Raw genomic sequence first — 17,302 nt, 5'->3', positions numbered from 1 at the left:
GACCTGGGCCCTCCGCTGCTCTTCCTGCTGAATTTCTAGCAGTGATTTTGGCTTAAACCCAGGAGCAGGCTTCCAATCTCGTTGGCTACTTTGAACTTGTGTGGCTATCTTGTGGGTTAACATCACTATAAACGATTGCATCCTCTTCAGTAACCACACTAGATTTGTTGACTACAACTTCAGCCTCATTGACCTTGGTCAATTCAGGTTCAGATTGCTTAGGCTGCTGCGTTTTAGATGCTGACTTGACTGTGTCAGAGGATTGTGCCTTGGAAGCCTTCTGTTTCTTTGACTTCTTCTCAGAAGCTTTCTTAACCTCACGAACTTCAACTGGTTTCTCTTCTTCGGAGCACAGACTTCGTTACATTGTTCACTTTGAACCATTGGTGGCTCAATGACATCAGTTGGTGGCTCCTGCAAACTAGCATCATCTTCGACAGATCCCCCAACCAAAATGGTTTTTTCATAATGGTCTACAGGCTCTGAATAAAATCCAGCATTGAAACAGGAATCGTATCATTTTGACCTGTTTTCAAATCAACTTCCAAATTCTGCCCCTGCACCTCAGTTCCGTTTTGTTGCATTGTATTGCCCATAAACTGATGTGGTAAATGCACAGACGCTTGAGGGCCAACTGCAGGCATATGAGCAATTGTATCCGGCATATTAGGAACTTGATTTTGCAAAGTCTCATGTGGTGGGAATATAAGTTGATCCACTGAAGGATTGGGAACAGATAGCCCAGGTGTCAACATTGGTCCACAAGACTGTTCACCAAACCTTTGTTGCATGGAATGTTGCTCCTTGAGAACTTGGGAGGAGAAGTTGCTGGCGCATCATCTGCTGCTGCATCTGTTCTTGTTTTTGTTGCTGCTGCTTAAGCAACAAATATTCATCCAGCACTGACAGATGTTGTGTAGGTATGGGAATCTGAGGATTCATGTGTTGCTGCTGCAATAAACTTAAAATTTGATCTTGAGGGAGCCCAGAAGAAAGAAGCTTTTCAGTGGTTAGTGGACCAGAAGGATGTGTCAAATTGTAAACCTGCTAGCGAGGGCATACTTTGTGTTGGCAGTCTTTGTTGGACACCAAAGCCCGGCTGAACAGGAAAATGTTGACCATGAAGTGAGTTGTCCAATCCGGACCCACCTTGAACAGGGAAGTTAGACCAACTGTTTGCAGAGGAGGTTGGTCTGTCTGATAAGCCTTGAAGAATGGACATGACTTCAGGATTTGAAGGGTTTGAAAACATGTTTGATTGTGGAACTGTGGTTGCCTGAAGAACTTCAGGTTGAGGACCACTCCCAGACCAAAGAGAGAAAGGATTAGACAAAGATTTTGCCTTTCAAGCTGCATCAGTTTGGCCAATTGGAACAGGTTATCTCCACTCTCTGGTCCTCTGGCTGGCATTGAGGTAGAGTTACCAAAGTATCCCTGCATACCTGTAAAGCAAACAAATTTGATCATAAAAAAATATAACAAACATCATACCACCTGTTCTAAACTATGAAAGCAAATTCAATTTTAAAACAGACCTTCAGAAAGACCACCACTCATGAGAGACTCTATAAACCTATTCTCAGCTTCTTTAGATGAACCATGTTGAAAAACTGGGTCGTTTTTCATCATAGCATGGTCACCCAACCCTGCTTGAACCTTACTACTACCACTAGTGATAAAACCAGGCATACTGGATACATCATTGATTTCAGTTTGTTTGGCCAGAGTAAACCCAGGTGGCGGTCTGGCTTTTGCACGCAGGTGAGGCATGACATCACCAAGTAATGCAAATGTGAGTCTTGTGGTGCATTTGCAAGACGTACAAGCAAATCTATCCCAAAGTATCCAGCTTCAAACCACCCTATGACATCACTGCCAGTAAACGGACCTTGAATCGCACCTTGAGGATCTTTGTAAAAAAGAACTAGGTCTTCAGGTGAGGGCTGAGGCTGAAAAACTGTCCTTGTTTCTTCTCGGTTTATAATTCCAGGTGGCTGCCTTTTGATAACTGGACTAGTTAAACTGCTGCTACTCCATTCATTGCACATATCCTTTTGAGGTTGTGACCATGTCCTCATGTCATCAGGCAAGTCCCTTAAGTCACCTGAGTTTGGTTGACCACGTTGTCCAACTGATAATGATCTCCAAGGTACACCAGGCTGACCTGGCATCCTTGATTCTCTAATATCTCCTTTGTCATCATTTTTTATATAAGAACCACTTTCTCCCGTTACTGCAAACAGAAATTGATTGTCAATTCTCAAAAATAATAAAATTAAGTTTTACGATATTAGGGTTTGTAACGTCATGTGTTGTCCTTGAATCCTGGACATAGATTATTCTGTCATTTCTTGTCGGTGTTACTTACTCATCATGTTTGTAACGTCATGTGGTGTCCTTGAATACCGGATATTAATTATTATGTCTGACTTATCGTATCAGCTCCCTGACAGTATAACACTACATATCTTTACTTGATTAATTAGTCAAAGGATGCGGGGGAAATAATATATCAGCAACGCAAGGGCAAACGTACTGACTCACTTGAGATAATAATAAAAATAAAAAAATAATAAAATTAAGTTTTACGATATTAGGGTTTGTAACGTCATGTGTTGTCCTTGAATCCTGGACATAGATTATTCTGTCATTTCTTGTCGGTGTTACTTACTCATCATGTTTGTAACGTCATGTGGTGTCCTTGAATACCGGATATTAATTATTATGTCTGACTTATCGTATCAGCTCCCTGACAGTATAACACTACATATCTTTACTTGATTAATTAGTCAAAGGATGCGTGGGAATGACGTGAGCTGTGTTTAAAGTGTGTCTCTGAGTTAATTGAATCTTTAATGGTTGATTTGTTACGTAAGCTATGATTTGATTTTTTTATTTTTATGTAATTTTTTTAATGTGTTATGTGAGTTTATATTCATGGAATTAAAGTAGCAATTAACATGTTTCTAGTTTGGTGTTGATCTGGGTGGCTTTAATATAGAATTTTTAGATGTTTCGTTGTTTATTTGTGTATCATCTCTACTTACATGTATCATTGTATTATAAAAACTAGTTTTTCTTTACTTTATTGGGAAGAATATGTATTAATTTTTTTTATCAATAATTGTTGGGGTTACATTTTTAATTTTGATAAGATCGTAGCTCAACTGTAAAACTAACAATTGAATGTGTTTAAGCCATTCTTGGCCGTTGGTCTCCAAGTACTTCATCCACCTTTTTACATCCACCTCATTTACTCGCTCTTCAAAAAATGTCAAACAATTGCATATCAGAGATGCTCTCAAGCACAAACTTGTCGATTAAAATTTGTTACCAACAAGATCTCATACGTAGTCGATTTCTCATAGTTTGACTCTTAAGGTATTACGTATGATGTTGTTGAGTGAAGATAATATTATCAACACATTTTCAGTCAACAATGACGATGGAGACAAGTGGTACGTCACAAACATGAAATCTTAAAAAAAATATTTAATGAGACTTCTCAAACTCTCAAACAAGAATCTCACAATGTCACAAAATGAGCATAGACAATCGAATCAAAGGATTAAGAGCTACAAGACTTTTATGAGAAACTTGATAATAGCATACATAATACATTGAGTTTATTAGAATCTCAAAGATGGTCTTCAACGATTGAGAAGATGAAGACATATACACTTCTTCTCCTCTTTTTATCAAAACACACTTGTAACCAATTATGCGCTAGGCTCATATTGGACCTATGCCCCTCAAAGCTATGCCCATACGAATCCAATCCAACAAGCATTTATTCTTTGCTAATGCCTCATGAATCAAGTGAGTAGTAGTTAAAGCTCATTAAAGCCCAACAAGTAAAAACATCCTAACATAAAAAGAAACACAATACTAAATATTAGAAAACACTATACAACCATATGTTTGACGTTGAATTGAATATATATATGTGTGTGTATTTCTAGATGTTATTTCTCAATGAAAGAAAGATCAAACTCAAAGAATAAAAAAAAATTGAAGATATCATGTATTTAATTTGTTACGTTTTACATTTAAGCTCGTACTGTCATACATATCCCATGTGTACGGTAACCTTGTTAAGCTAGACTTTTGGGTTTACAAATGTATGGTACTTGGGTAAACTCAATAGTCAACCACAAGCATTACAACATATGGATACTTGCTAGTGCTACTCAATATTTCTTAAAAAAATGAATTTTGAAAGTAACTTTTACTTTCAATTAATAATTAGCTTATTTGATATACTACTGTCTTATTTTTTTCACCTATTAAAGTTTGTTTTTATGATTTTTTATATATAACACAAACCGAGCTACATCTGGATAATAGGTGAGCGAGCAACAAGCTGCGCCGCTATCCCCTTTTGAATCGCAAAGCCTATTCTACTAAATATAAATCCTTGGTTCCTCGGGCTCTGCGAGTCACTGTGGACCACCTTTTGCACCCGCTCCAAGAAGTGAACCGCATCGGGAGCTAGGGATCCAAAAGTGTCGAAGGCAAAAGGAATGAACACGTGCTGATTCTCCAAACACGCTGTCTCATGCTTAGCAACCTTCCTAGATTCCGCTCTCAAAACCGCCTGTCACGGTACGAAGCCACTGTCTCTCAGCCCCACCAACGGGGACACCCCAGTGAGGTCAACACACGCATGCTTACCCCCGCCCAGCCAAACACCAGAACATCCGCAGGACGCATGGTAGATCTACACTCTCGCGGATCAGTCAAAAAGTTAACATGTGCCTCTTTCTTGGCTGAGATCCTGGCACGTCTAAGCACATCCCATATCCCATAAGACATCTCTAACCCAGTCATGACGATACTTGAATCCCGGCAATTCCTTACAGTGGAGGGCATGCTCACCAAATCTATCCAAACAAGCTTTTTTACAAATGGGCCATGATTCATCTGGAGGGAAAAGAGGAATCATAAGCCGGTATTTAAGGATGACTCTGTATTCAACTGCCGACATCCGTTGCCCAAGACCTTCAATGGGCACAACAGTCAAAAAATCCTAGGCATGAGCCCCCTTGAGACAAGCTAAAACTGCATTTTATCTCGACTTCATATCGAATCGCTCCTCCAAATCATGTATGTGTTTACCATAAAGAGCACTCGCCAAGGTTTGTCGAGGTTTCTTGGGGGCGGTCTCCTTATCAGTAAAACCGCCTATATCAAGGTCCGGGAGAGTTGTTCCAATATTACCAAGTGCAAAAGAATAGTCCGGATCTACCCCGATAACACCAACGTTTCGCAGGATGTGGTCCTGCAATTTCCACGACTGGGACCTGGAAGCCACAAAGGCATATGCGGAGACATCCTCAGCCGAGAAAATTCCTAAGCCTCCACAACGCATAGGGAAGGAAGTCAACCTCCACTGGAGGTCCCCAAAATGCGGTCCTCCACACACAACAATATTTTTAATTGCCCCCCGCAGGCCCGCATCAAAGATGGACACAGCCTCTTTGACATGTTCAGGCTGACAGGTCCGGAGCCCAAACACTAACTTAGCAACCCCATGCACGAGCGCAACAAAAGGAGCTCACTTTGGGGGTCCCTCAGGTCCGACAGGCATTTAATTAATTTATTACTTTGTCAATTTATTTTGTTCAAAATGCGTGTTTAAATTGATTTTATTATTCAATCAAGATGCATTTTTTTTTATCATTATCTAGCAACAAGATGGGTGATATTTCTCGCAAATTCATCATTGTGGATTGTGCAATATCGAAAAACAAATTCTTTTAAGTGTTAAAAGTAGAAATTTTACAACATTTTCAAAATACGAAACCTCGAATATTACCATTACATGTGGGTTCACCACCAAACAATACTTAGAATGAGACCTAACTCAATTCTTTAGATTTAACACATCTAGTTATGGATATTTAGTATGTATGGAAAATTAAAACTCATCATAGCTTGATCCTCGTTTTTCTTAATAATAAACATAACCGACGTTGTGTTCATCACGTCGTCGATAACCAAAATAACCACAGTTGCATAAACTATATAGTCTCTATTGACAATAAATTGAAGTTAACAAAAATACACCAAACTCTATTAAATAAACCGAGCCAACTCCAATCCTTCATGTAGTCCTCTGATATATAACATAACAACCCTACAAGCACTATACCAATTTTGGGTCGTTTATTTTCTCTCTAATGTTTAATAAAGACAATTTTTTCTTGTAATATGACGATTTTAACATAAAGAAACATTGCCATTTTTTAAAATGAAATATCAGTTTTATACTTGGATTTCACGTGGATGGTTCATATAAAACTAAAGGGAGAAATGAATGATGATGCTAAAATGATATGTTTATGTCAATGTCAAGTAACACACCATGACCAATACCAAAAAATCACATGTTGATGAACAGTGGTGCATAAAATGCGCATGGTCGATGCATAGATTTATCGTTATCGATCATGTTATGTAGGGACATATTGAACAAATCAAACTTTAAAATTCAAGCCAAACAATGAAACACACATATCATTCAGTGTAAAGTCAGGGTCATCATATTTAGGTACAAATAATGTGTTTTTAAGTTGAGTTTACTTTTTTATTTTATATGTATAAACCAAAACAATTTCCTTTTAATAATAAAGCAAGTTTATAATAATTGTACTAGTAAATTATTGAACGTGAGAATCATTCTACATAATCTTGATGTTGAAAGCATAACAAATCCATTAAGTAACATATCTCTATTTAAGGTATATATCAAATAATGCATTCTTGTCACATTTACCAACCTACCATTCTTTTATTTAAATGCAAACAAATTAGTTTGGTGAAGAAAATAAAATATACTAAAAGAAGTAAAAAGGAAGAAAAAAATACTAACAGAAGTTAAAAAAAATCCCAATATTTTCAAAACAAGAAAATGAAAATACAAAAAAAAGCCTTAAACAATATGAAGCAAGTGATCAAAAGTAGTCCTACAAATTGGACAAGTTCTTCTATGAACCAACCAAAGATCAATACAACGACTATGAAACACATGTTCACAACTTGGAAACCTTTTGCATACCTGAAAATCTATAAAATCATCCAAACATATCGCGCAACTTAACGTTTCTTCGTCGCCTTCATTGACTCTGTGACTAAAACATTGCAACTTTTGCAACTCTTCCGAAGACAACCCGGAAGGCGGTTGGTGAACTTCATGGGAGTTGACTCTTGACTTGGCAATGTATCCGATGACCGCATAGCATATCATCAAGTAAAGAGTGACAATGGAGAGAATGTAGAGAAGAGAGAAGGGTGCAGGAGGAAGCAGAAGCACCATTGTTGGTAATCAGAAAGAAGAAATGAAAGTTTGGTGTATTTAGAAGGCATATGTTGACTTTGTTGAAGGGTGGCTTTAGATGCAAACAAACCATTTATCTAATTCACTTATTATATAATATAAAATGATATGTTTCTTAAAATTTGTGCTTTATAATAGGTTCTTTTAGATTGTTATTAAAAGTTTTTTATTAATAATTTCCAACCATTCACATGCCAAGTCTGAAATGAAAGGTGGTCAATGACCTTAACCTAAAGTTGTTGAGGTTGTTGAAACATTTCATCAAAACAGTTGGTGTGCAGTTAACCCACTTTCAAGTTTTTCTTAAATTTGCAGTAACATTCAATATTCAATCATAACAAAGTACCATAATTTTATTCCATAACTAGCATCTTATACAGAAAATCAAGACAATAGTTACATCAATCTGGATCAACTCAAAATGGCAGGGATTATTATGAGTCATGCAGTTACAAAAAGAAGCAAGTCAGTGTCGTACATTATAGTAAGTGATTACATCTTTGGCAGAAGTGTCGTGGGTTCTGAAGGCACGTCTGCACTCGCCTGCCAAAACCAAATTTAGTGTTAACAAGTAACAACATTCCATAATTCTTCTTAAACGTTATGTTCAGCATTTTTGTACCTCAAGATATCTTGTTAGCAACTTTGTAGTACTAAAGTTGAAGCCCTGATTCTCCTTTCTTACGTGACGCGTGAAGTTGCTTTCTCACTTGTGATGCTAGTGATTGTAATTTGATAAGATAATATTATTATCTATTTCATGAGAAAAAATATATATTTTCTTTTTTATCATGCATACCTTTCCTAATTCAACGCCCCATTGATCAAAAGAATTGATTCCCCAAACGAAACCTTCGACAGCAATTCTGTGCTCGTATATAGCTAGTAACTAAACAGGCAAGAAAAACAGGTTTTGTAAGATGATGTCAGCACCAGATACATAGATTTCACCAGGGCTACAATACCTGTCCAATTCTATAAGCATCCAATGATGGAAGTAGAAGGCTTAGTGACGGTCTATTCCCGGTAAAGGTCTGGTGATGAAAATGAAATTAGTGACCAAGCGTTTGATTGCATGCAAAAAGAATTAAAATGATGAAGAAAATTAATTACCTTGTGAGAAACAAGATGAGCTGCAACGCTCTCACTTTGCAATTGTTCGGGGGTCTGGAACGAAAACAAGATACTGTTGGTAAAACTATATATTAAAAATGATATCTTTACGTTTATTTATATGTTAAGTTAATGCGATACTTCACATTCTAAGAGGTTAAGGAATCAAAATTACCTTCCCATAAGCAAGAGCGTCAGGTTGTGCAAAAAAGTTGGACATGAGCTCATCATGGTTATTTACCACTTCATCTGCAACCAAATTGCATTGATAAACAAAGATTGGATAAAGGAACAAAGAAGTCAGAGTGGCAAACGGTGTCGGGGTAGCGGGTTGAATCCAAACACGACCGGTTTTAACCAATTTATCTAAACGAGTCAGACGGGTAGGCAGGTTGTAAATGGGTTGATGGGGTGTGATCAAGTTGTAAACTTGTTAAACAGGTTGTAATAAATTGGTCTAACGGGTTGCTATATTGCCCTTTTAATTAAACGGGTCGACTTGTTTAGTTACATAGGTTAAATAGGTCAATCCACACACAACCCGTTAAATTAAACAAGTTTAATATGTCAAGCCGAACACAACATGTTTATTAAACGAGTTACATGTCACGACCCAAAACATGATTATTTCCATGTCGTGTCAGAAACTGCCCCTACTAAAACAGAGGAACATTAAACAGTACCTTTAAGATAGACGGGTTGTTGACTCTTGACAACACCAATAAAATCACAAGGAATAACACGCCCCTGAAGACTCCAAAATCAATAATTTAGAAACAGCGATTTCAGCAAATATGAAACCATATGCAAGCGGTTGACATACACTTAACTATAAAAGAATTAAATCTCAATCACAGTACGCACACACCTACCTGATGAATTAATTAGTAAAAACTATGTTGGCCATTTGTTCCGGGCTCACCAAAATCAATTTCGCCCGCTTCAAACGGAAGGCGAAGACCATCAATAGATACTCCTTTCCCATTACTCTCCATACTAACCTATAATAAAAAGTTTTAAGACCCCACATAAGAAATGAAAATAAAATTTTTAAACAAGTATGACACGTGCCATAAAAATAATAACATACCTGTTGAATATGTGGAGCAAGCTTTTCAAGAGCTTGAGTGTAAGGTAGAATAGCCTGGTGAAGATACAAAAACCATGATAAAATTCAACTAAGAACGGTTTAAGCGTCTCAATCCTGTAAACGAACCAAGCTATCAGTGAACAGTCTGCAAACTGTTCGGCAGGAAGTTTGTTTATGTTCGAACGAACATGAACAAAACATTTTGTTTTAGTTAAACAAAAATGAACAAATATCTTGTTCGTTCATATGTTCACGAACATTCGTCCATTTAAGCTTGTTTAAACTCACTTATGTTGTTAGTTTACATTCATTAATCTGTTTATCAAAAACTTTTTGTCCCATTACAACTTGGTTAAGTCTTAATAACTTATTAGGCCTAACACGTTGTTGTTCACATTACTTTTAACTGGTTTTAGCTCAGTTATATTCATTTGTGAACTGTTCGTTTATACTGTCAATAAACGAACACGAACACACTCATTTTTTTTAAATAAACGAACACAAACAAGAAAACCCTGTCTGTTTAAGTGTTCATATTCGTTCAGTTTGTTTACAAGCCTAAGCAAGTGAGATATTATAAATAATAAAACTCACTCGTGCAGGATATCCAAGAAACGAGACATTCCATACGCTCAACAAACCTAAAAGAACCTGGAACGAAACGAATAAAATGTTTAGTATGTTAAATAACCACAAGGACATGATAAAAATGTAGCAAGTCAACTAATGTACACATACAGGTATATTGCTCGCAAAAGGGGTGGATTGGAAATGCTGATCAATGCTTCTAGCACCTTCTAGAAACCTATAAGTAAAAGATTTAGTAAATTTGGTAAAATCATCTAATGAGAAATGAAGTTCAAAGTTCAAATGTTAATGTACTTTTCAACGACTGAAAAACCGTATTGGAGAGATAAAGGTAACACTCCAACAGCACTGCAAACTAAAGCGGGTCAAAATCATTAATCACATATCACACTAATTTATAAAAAAAATTTTTACTATTTGTTTAACTAAATAATAAAAGATTATCTATCTTACCACTGTAACGGCCTCCAACCCAATCCCAGAATGCAAAAGCATTATTAGGATCAATCCCGAATTTCTCCACAAGCTGCATTAAATATATTGAAAGGTAAAAGCTAGAAATTGTTACATCTTTAGTCCAATAGTTTTCTAAACAGTAAAAGGTAACACCATTTGTCTTAAAGTAGATAGAGGTTAACTTTCCTGTTGATTTTTTTTAGAAATGACCAAATTACTCCTTAGCATTAAAGCGAAAAAAACGGTAAAGAATAAAACCTTAAGATTTGTGCTAACAGCAACCATATGCTTTGAAACAGCCTGCGACCTGAAATCAGAGAAATGATATGTTTAGTATGAACACAATATATAAAAATGGATTGTTATCAGATCCAAAAATATTGATAGAAACATAAAATGGTGCACTAACCCTAAAGCAGACGAGATCCATTCCCTCAATGTCCGAGCATTCAACATCGTCTCGGCTGTAGTAAAAGTCTTTGAAACCACAACAACTGCATTAAATACATGAAGACATCATTAATCATAAACGAAACTAATGTTTTATGTCACCTGAAATATATACAAACTAATACAGAAAATAAAGTAATGTCACCTAAAGTGGTCTCGGGATTCAAGCCTGAAATATTTCTTGCAACGTCTACTGGATCAACATTAGCCAGAATACATAAAACACCCAAATATAAAAAATAATAATAAGTAAGATCATTGCCTAAAAGATTTTGCATACTTACAAGCGAAGCTGGCGCCCTCCTGCTAATTTACTCGCCCCAGGATCTGCAAATTCCCAAATTTTTAATTTTGATGAACTTATTAATATCTAGTTCACATGTGAAGTTAAAAAGCTGACCCGTTTGAAGAGCAGTGTGCACAAACAATGGGCCAAGGAAGCTTCCACCAATACCAATAGCAATCACATTTGTCAATGCTTTACCCGTGGCTCCAACCTAAAGCATGTTGAATGTTTACTCAAAAGTATATTATTATTAATATTATTATTATTATATATAAATAATAATAAGTTTCATACAATCAGTTTATAATAAGAATAAACTACCCAAGATCCATTGCGAACTTTATCTGAAAACTGACGGATTTTGTCCAAAACTTGCCAAACATCGGGTACCACATTCTTTCCATCGCTGTTTATTGTTGTGTCCTTTGAAGCACGAAGAGCTACATGCAGCACTGACCTGTTCTCTGTGCTGTTTATCTGAGGTATATATCAAACTGGCTCAGCTATTTTCTCAAACTTTTTCAGAAGTAATATCTGAATAGATTAAAGTTTATAGCTTTACTTACATGCTCCCCATTGAACATACTATCAATCTTTTGTTTCAGACGTGCTTCCTGCATTATAAAATAATAAAACCGATCAGAAAATATTTCACTTCTTTTTCGGTTTTTTTGGTGGCTAATAACAATATTTCATAAATAAATAAAATGATAATGTTGTTACATCTACCTCGGCAAGTTTAAAGAGGTTGGACACCGTATCAACAGTGGCGCGCTGACGTGAATAGTCCAAGAATATTCCATCAAACTCACTAAATAAAACCAAAATGAACACAGACACTAATCACTCAAATCCAAAAGGTTAAAAAAAATCATTAAATTTGCATATGCTATAGAATCCAATATGATTTTGGAACCTAAAAACTCTACTCAAAACTTCACAAATTTAGTGTTAAAAAGTAAACATAAACATATGGTACTAGTTGATAATAAGAGGTTTAAACAATCATACATACAACATCATGGACTTGCATCTGTCAGTGTCACTCATCAAATCACGCAAATGCCTTTTATCAATTTCCCCAACATGGGCCTGCAAATAATAATAATAATAATTATTATTATAATAATAATAATAAATAATAATAATGAATGAAATGCAATGGCAGAAAGAAATGAAGAAACTTGAATGACCTTGAGGTGTTTCCATGGTGCAGAGTCAGAGATTAAAGCAGCCATCTGCAATGATTATCAAGAAAAGATATAAAATTGAAATCAATTCCACACAGACACAGCATGTTCTGATTTGATTGAATGGTAAGATTACGTTGAAATGAGTAAAGGGGTTTGAGAGGATATAAATTACCTGGAGATGATCAAGATTCAAGAACGATTACCAATTTGCAATCTTGATGAGTTTATGAATTATCAGTCGATTGTTGAATGAGAGATTAAAATGAAAATAACACTAACACTAACACTAACACTAACACTAACACTAACACTAACACTAACGCTCTTTTTTTTAATGAGTTTTTTTAGAATGGAAAAGAAAAGAAAACTAAGAAGAGTGATATTGAGTTTTTTTTATAATGGAAAGGAAATGAGTAGGAGTTTCGAGAAATTAAATTAATATATTTTCTTAATAAGTTATCCTTCAAAAAGTGGATGATTAATAAGGATAACATAATTATCCTTTCCTTTAACTTTCTTCAAACTCAAGAACACACCTAATTAAAAAAAATATCATTCCCTTCCCATCCGTTTCTTATCCTTCCCTCTATTTTCCTTGGTTAAAAAACTAACAAAGCGCAAGGGCGATGCGTAGTGGAGCGCCAGGCGAATTGTGACAAGTGTTTTTAGGGTGTAATGGTGTAGGGGCTACAAATTAGGATCACAGTATATTTTTTATTATTTTCTTTTTATAACTAAACTAAACAAATAAAAATCAATTTATTTAAATAATTAAATAAAAATGCAATAAAATTAAAAAGAAATACAAATAAAAACATAACTAAAAAAATACATAACTAAAGAAAAAAAATAAAAAAATACATAACTAAAAACAAACTAACATCCGTAACATTCCCGCATTTTTTCACGTCGTCGTTGAAATAATAATTTGACTTCCTCGTAAAACCCCTCCGCTTTGAGGGATTCTTTGTCGTCTTTCATTTGATGTAATTCCAACGTCTGATTCAGCTTTTCTTGTTGTTTGTTGGATGCTCGAAGGTCGTTTCCTATTACCGTGGCATTTGTTTCCAAACGACCGACCAACTCGTTTATTTCATCGGGCGCCGTATTGAATCGTGTTAACGACGAACCTTCCCCCTTATTTTTTCTCGATCTCCCGCGTGGTCGAGGCAACTCCTCTACTTCTTCGTCGTCGCTATATTAACATCGTCAGCTAAATTAATCGTGTCGTCCAGGAAGAAGCTACGAGCATCGGAGGGTGTGTTTGGTGTGCTCGGATTTGTCGACGACGATGTCTTCGACTTTTTTGAAGGTCGGGATGAGCCGTCTCGTCGGGCGGCCGGAACGGTTGGTGCCCCGTTCCATTTCGCGCAACGACGTAGCTTTTCCCAACAATTCAAGTACTTGAACGGTTTCCCGGACCGCTCAAAAGTTTGGCCCTGAGCTCGAAAGTCACTGAAGGCTTGACTTATAATGTCAACGTGGTTATACCCCGCTACGCCAGCCGGACCCCTGCAACCGGTTAATTATCCCGGCAAATTTTTGACAATCGGCGTTAAGCCCCTTCCAGTGGGCTTGAACCGCTTCTTTTCCCCGGTAGTCTTCGGGTTTATTGGTTATCGTGAGCCAAGCTTCAAATACTTTCTTCCAAAATACCTCGGTGGCTTGAAAGTTAGCTACAAATTAAAATTATTTGTCACAATTAGTATATATTTTAATAAACACTAAATACATTTTTAATAAATACTTAATATTAAAAAACTTACCGACGTTGAGATCCTCCGAAATGACGACCCAAGCCCTTGCGAGGGCCACCTCCTCCTCCTCGCTCCAATGCTTGTATGGATCACGTTGCGCCATCGGCTCCCCCGCCTTTTTGTGTTTACGGGTCACCTTTTTGCTTGAATCGGAGGCCCGTGACGTTTGCGTCTCCGGCACCGTCACCGGCTCCGACTCCGGTGGTGTAGACCCAAACGCCGGCATTGTGTTTTGGGGGCTGAGATAGTTGGCTTACATGTTTAGGTTCGCGTCGGAAAATTGAAACGGATAGCTCGGTTGGTTTAGGTTCATCGGGTTCCATTGTAAGTTCGGTTGGCTCGGTTGCAAACCATGCGTTTGATCGAAAGCAGGGAATTGGTAGTTCGGTTGGTTCGAGTTGTTTCTAGGATTCATTTTGCTAATTTTTTGTAAGAATTTGGGTATGAATTGTGTATAAAATGGATATAAAATGGAGAAGAAGGGTGTATGTTTATATATATATATATATATATATATATATATTGTTTAAATTAATTATTTTATTTTACATTTGACCGTTGTCAACGGTCATATATATATATATATATATATATATATATATATATATATATTATATTATTATTTCCAAACCTTTCGGCGACAAAAACAACCCGCCCATTTCACCCAATTATCGCCTGGGGGGCGGTGTTCTAGCCCCTTCGCGTGTCACACCCACATCTTAGGCCTAGGAGTGTGATCAATAGTTGGTACCACATTTGTATATAAATCAGAGTAACGGGTTATTAGCGGAAGTCTTATAAAAACATAAGGATCGAAATTATAAATATTTACATTACAAAAGACGAGACGAAAGTCTCGTTTAGTTTTACTTGTTTATAAGTTTTACAAAAGCATTATATTAAATGTTTAAACAAAAATATCCGAGCCATCGGATTCTTGAGCCCTCGTCCTTCAAGCTCTATTTTTGGTTACCTGCAAAATGTTAGAAAATACGTCAGCAACGAATGCTGGTGAATATGCTGACGCTAAAAATATTTTCTTTACTTAATCACCCCTCAAGACCACGTAAGTCTCGGCCCATCTTGGCTTAAGAATAATTAAGTTAAATAATCATTATAAACTCGAGTCTCTACACTAGGTCACCTCAGCAAAACACCGTAGCGTTTCGACATAACTTAGGTACCATAAATATACACATGGTCAGTCTCACTCGAACGTAACTTAGGTCCGGCTCATCGTGGCTGGAGGTCGTGACCGAGCGTGGTGCGATGTGCCCACCGCATTCCACATATGTAAGGATCTAAACAAACATATACCACAGCTTGAGGGCTAGGCTTCTACTCTTATTTACAATGTTTTTAGAGACACGTAGCCTCATGTAAAGTTTTACACATAACACGTTTGATTGTTTGAAAACAAGTTTATAAAAGTGGGGCGTATTCACATTTCAAATGGGATCGGCTTCCAACACCGTCCGTGAGTCTTTACTTGCTATCTCGCACCTATAGTACGAGTATAACCTTTATTAGTCGGATATACAATCCGGCTTAAGACCTTTAGTCTCGTCTATCTCGATGAATCTTTAGTTCAAATTTCTTTTACTTTAAAACCTTTAGTTAAAAAGTATTATCATAAACCTTTAGTTTATTTATAAAAACCCTACGTTTATTCTTCTTTAAGAAACGTATTCTTTTCTTTATTATTTAAGTATACTCATTATACTTAAATAATATATTTTATAACAAAGAATAATCATACACATATATATATATACTCAAATATATATTTCACTTTTCTTTTCCTTTACTTTCTTCGTTATATATTTCTTTGTTTATCGAGGTATCGAGTATAACCTCGACTTAAGGTATTAAACCTTTATAATATTTTATTATTATTTTATTCGGGCATTATGCCTACCTTCTCTTGACTTAATAAACCCTACACACTCGGGCAGCACTTCGACGCCTTTTTATTTATCAACACATGTTTGATCAACCCTTTGCTTAGACACACGAATCGAACACCAACACTCCACGGCACGCACTTCGAGATGATCGTCGGGACGGTATCACCTTCTTGATATACACGTCGTCGGTTAGTTGCACGAGTATCGAGGTATGGCACGTTTATAGAGGAATCAGGCACGTTTATCGAGATGGATCGAGGGCTCGTATTTCGAGGTATAGAGAGATGTTTAGAGAGAGAGTAATGTGTGTGATTTGAGGTGTGAGTTGTGAGAACTAGTGGCCTTCTATTTATAGCCCAAATTTGGATCCTGTCGCGGTACGTGACGGAACTTGGCTTAGCCTGTCGCGTATCGCGATATAGGCTTGGCCAGTCACCACTAGACCTGACACGTGGCGACACGTGGCAGGCGTTGCGCCACGTGGCGACACGTGGCGGACGTGTTGCCACGTGGTGGCAGACGGCGCCACCGTGTGCCACGTGGCAACACGTCTGCCACAACGTGTCAGACATCCCTATCGCGGTAAGCGATGGGTGTCCCTTCTGATCCATCACGTATCGCGATGGGTCAGGAAAACAGAATTTACAATTTAGACCCTGGAGTTTGGAATTTGGCAGAATTGGTCCATTGACTTTTGGAAACTTGACATATTTAGCCCGAAATTTTCATGATGTTACATCGCGCCCACAATTCGCCCGAGCCCACCACACATGGCCTAACATGTTATTTTCTCTTGATGGGGTCCACGTTGTATGCATAATTTGGCTTGGCCTGTCAAAAAAAAACATAACCATTTGGTCGGGACTATGTTATTTTAATAGGGCTCACGCTGACTTTAGAGTATGGCTTGAGCATGCTCTAGAAAAACAATACAGTCAACTTCCACGTGGCTGCCGTTGTGCTGCCACAAGAACATAATTCTTTGGCGTAACACGCGATGAGACAAAAATTCGGGTAGTCTAAGAATTCGAACTGACAACCTTGCACAATACGTAGCTCAAATCCTTAAGTGACATAATTGTAACACCCCGACCAAAGGCGGATTATACATCGGGGCGCCACA

The 17,302-nt window shown here is 37.1% G+C and overlaps 2 pseudogenes across 2 annotated transcripts; both read right to left on the bottom strand.

The window, feature by feature from the left end:
* Positions 1 to 9: 9 nt before the first annotated feature.
* LOC143531998 (protein ESSENTIAL FOR POTEXVIRUS ACCUMULATION 1-like) lies at positions 10 to 7,318 on the bottom strand (annotated as a pseudogene). Its single transcript, XR_013135103.1, has 3 exons — positions 7,050 to 7,318; positions 1,536 to 2,259; positions 10 to 1,442 (listed from the first exon to the last, which is right to left on the bottom strand). The product of XR_013135103.1 is annotated as a protein ESSENTIAL FOR POTEXVIRUS ACCUMULATION 1-like (transcript).
* LOC143532024 (glucose-6-phosphate isomerase, cytosolic 1-like) lies at positions 6,890 to 12,577 on the bottom strand (annotated as a pseudogene). Its single transcript, XR_013135106.1, has 23 exons — positions 12,516 to 12,577; positions 12,338 to 12,414; positions 12,052 to 12,133; positions 11,889 to 11,936; positions 11,644 to 11,799; positions 11,437 to 11,533; positions 11,322 to 11,363; positions 11,182 to 11,250; positions 10,996 to 11,080; positions 10,845 to 10,893; positions 10,584 to 10,656; positions 10,425 to 10,485; positions 10,281 to 10,347; positions 10,137 to 10,193; positions 9,543 to 9,596; positions 9,325 to 9,453; positions 9,136 to 9,199; positions 8,628 to 8,701; positions 8,453 to 8,506; positions 8,305 to 8,373; positions 8,139 to 8,228; positions 7,962 to 8,064; positions 6,890 to 7,882 (listed from the first exon to the last, which is right to left on the bottom strand). The product of XR_013135106.1 is annotated as a glucose-6-phosphate isomerase, cytosolic 1-like (transcript).
* Between the last annotated feature and the right edge of the window lie 4,725 nt (positions 12,578 to 17,302).

The sequence above is a fragment of the Bidens hawaiensis genome, unplaced genomic scaffold (assembly GCF_021521415.1).
Source record: "Bidens hawaiensis isolate Kalapana, Puna unplaced genomic scaffold, B.hawaiensis_p1.1 tig00009327_1, whole genome shotgun sequence".
Classification (NCBI taxonomy): Eukaryota; Viridiplantae; Streptophyta; class Magnoliopsida; order Asterales; family Asteraceae; genus Bidens; species Bidens hawaiensis.
The sequence above is the reverse complement of the archived record's forward strand: the minus strand, read 5'-3'. Positions and strand labels throughout refer to the sequence as shown.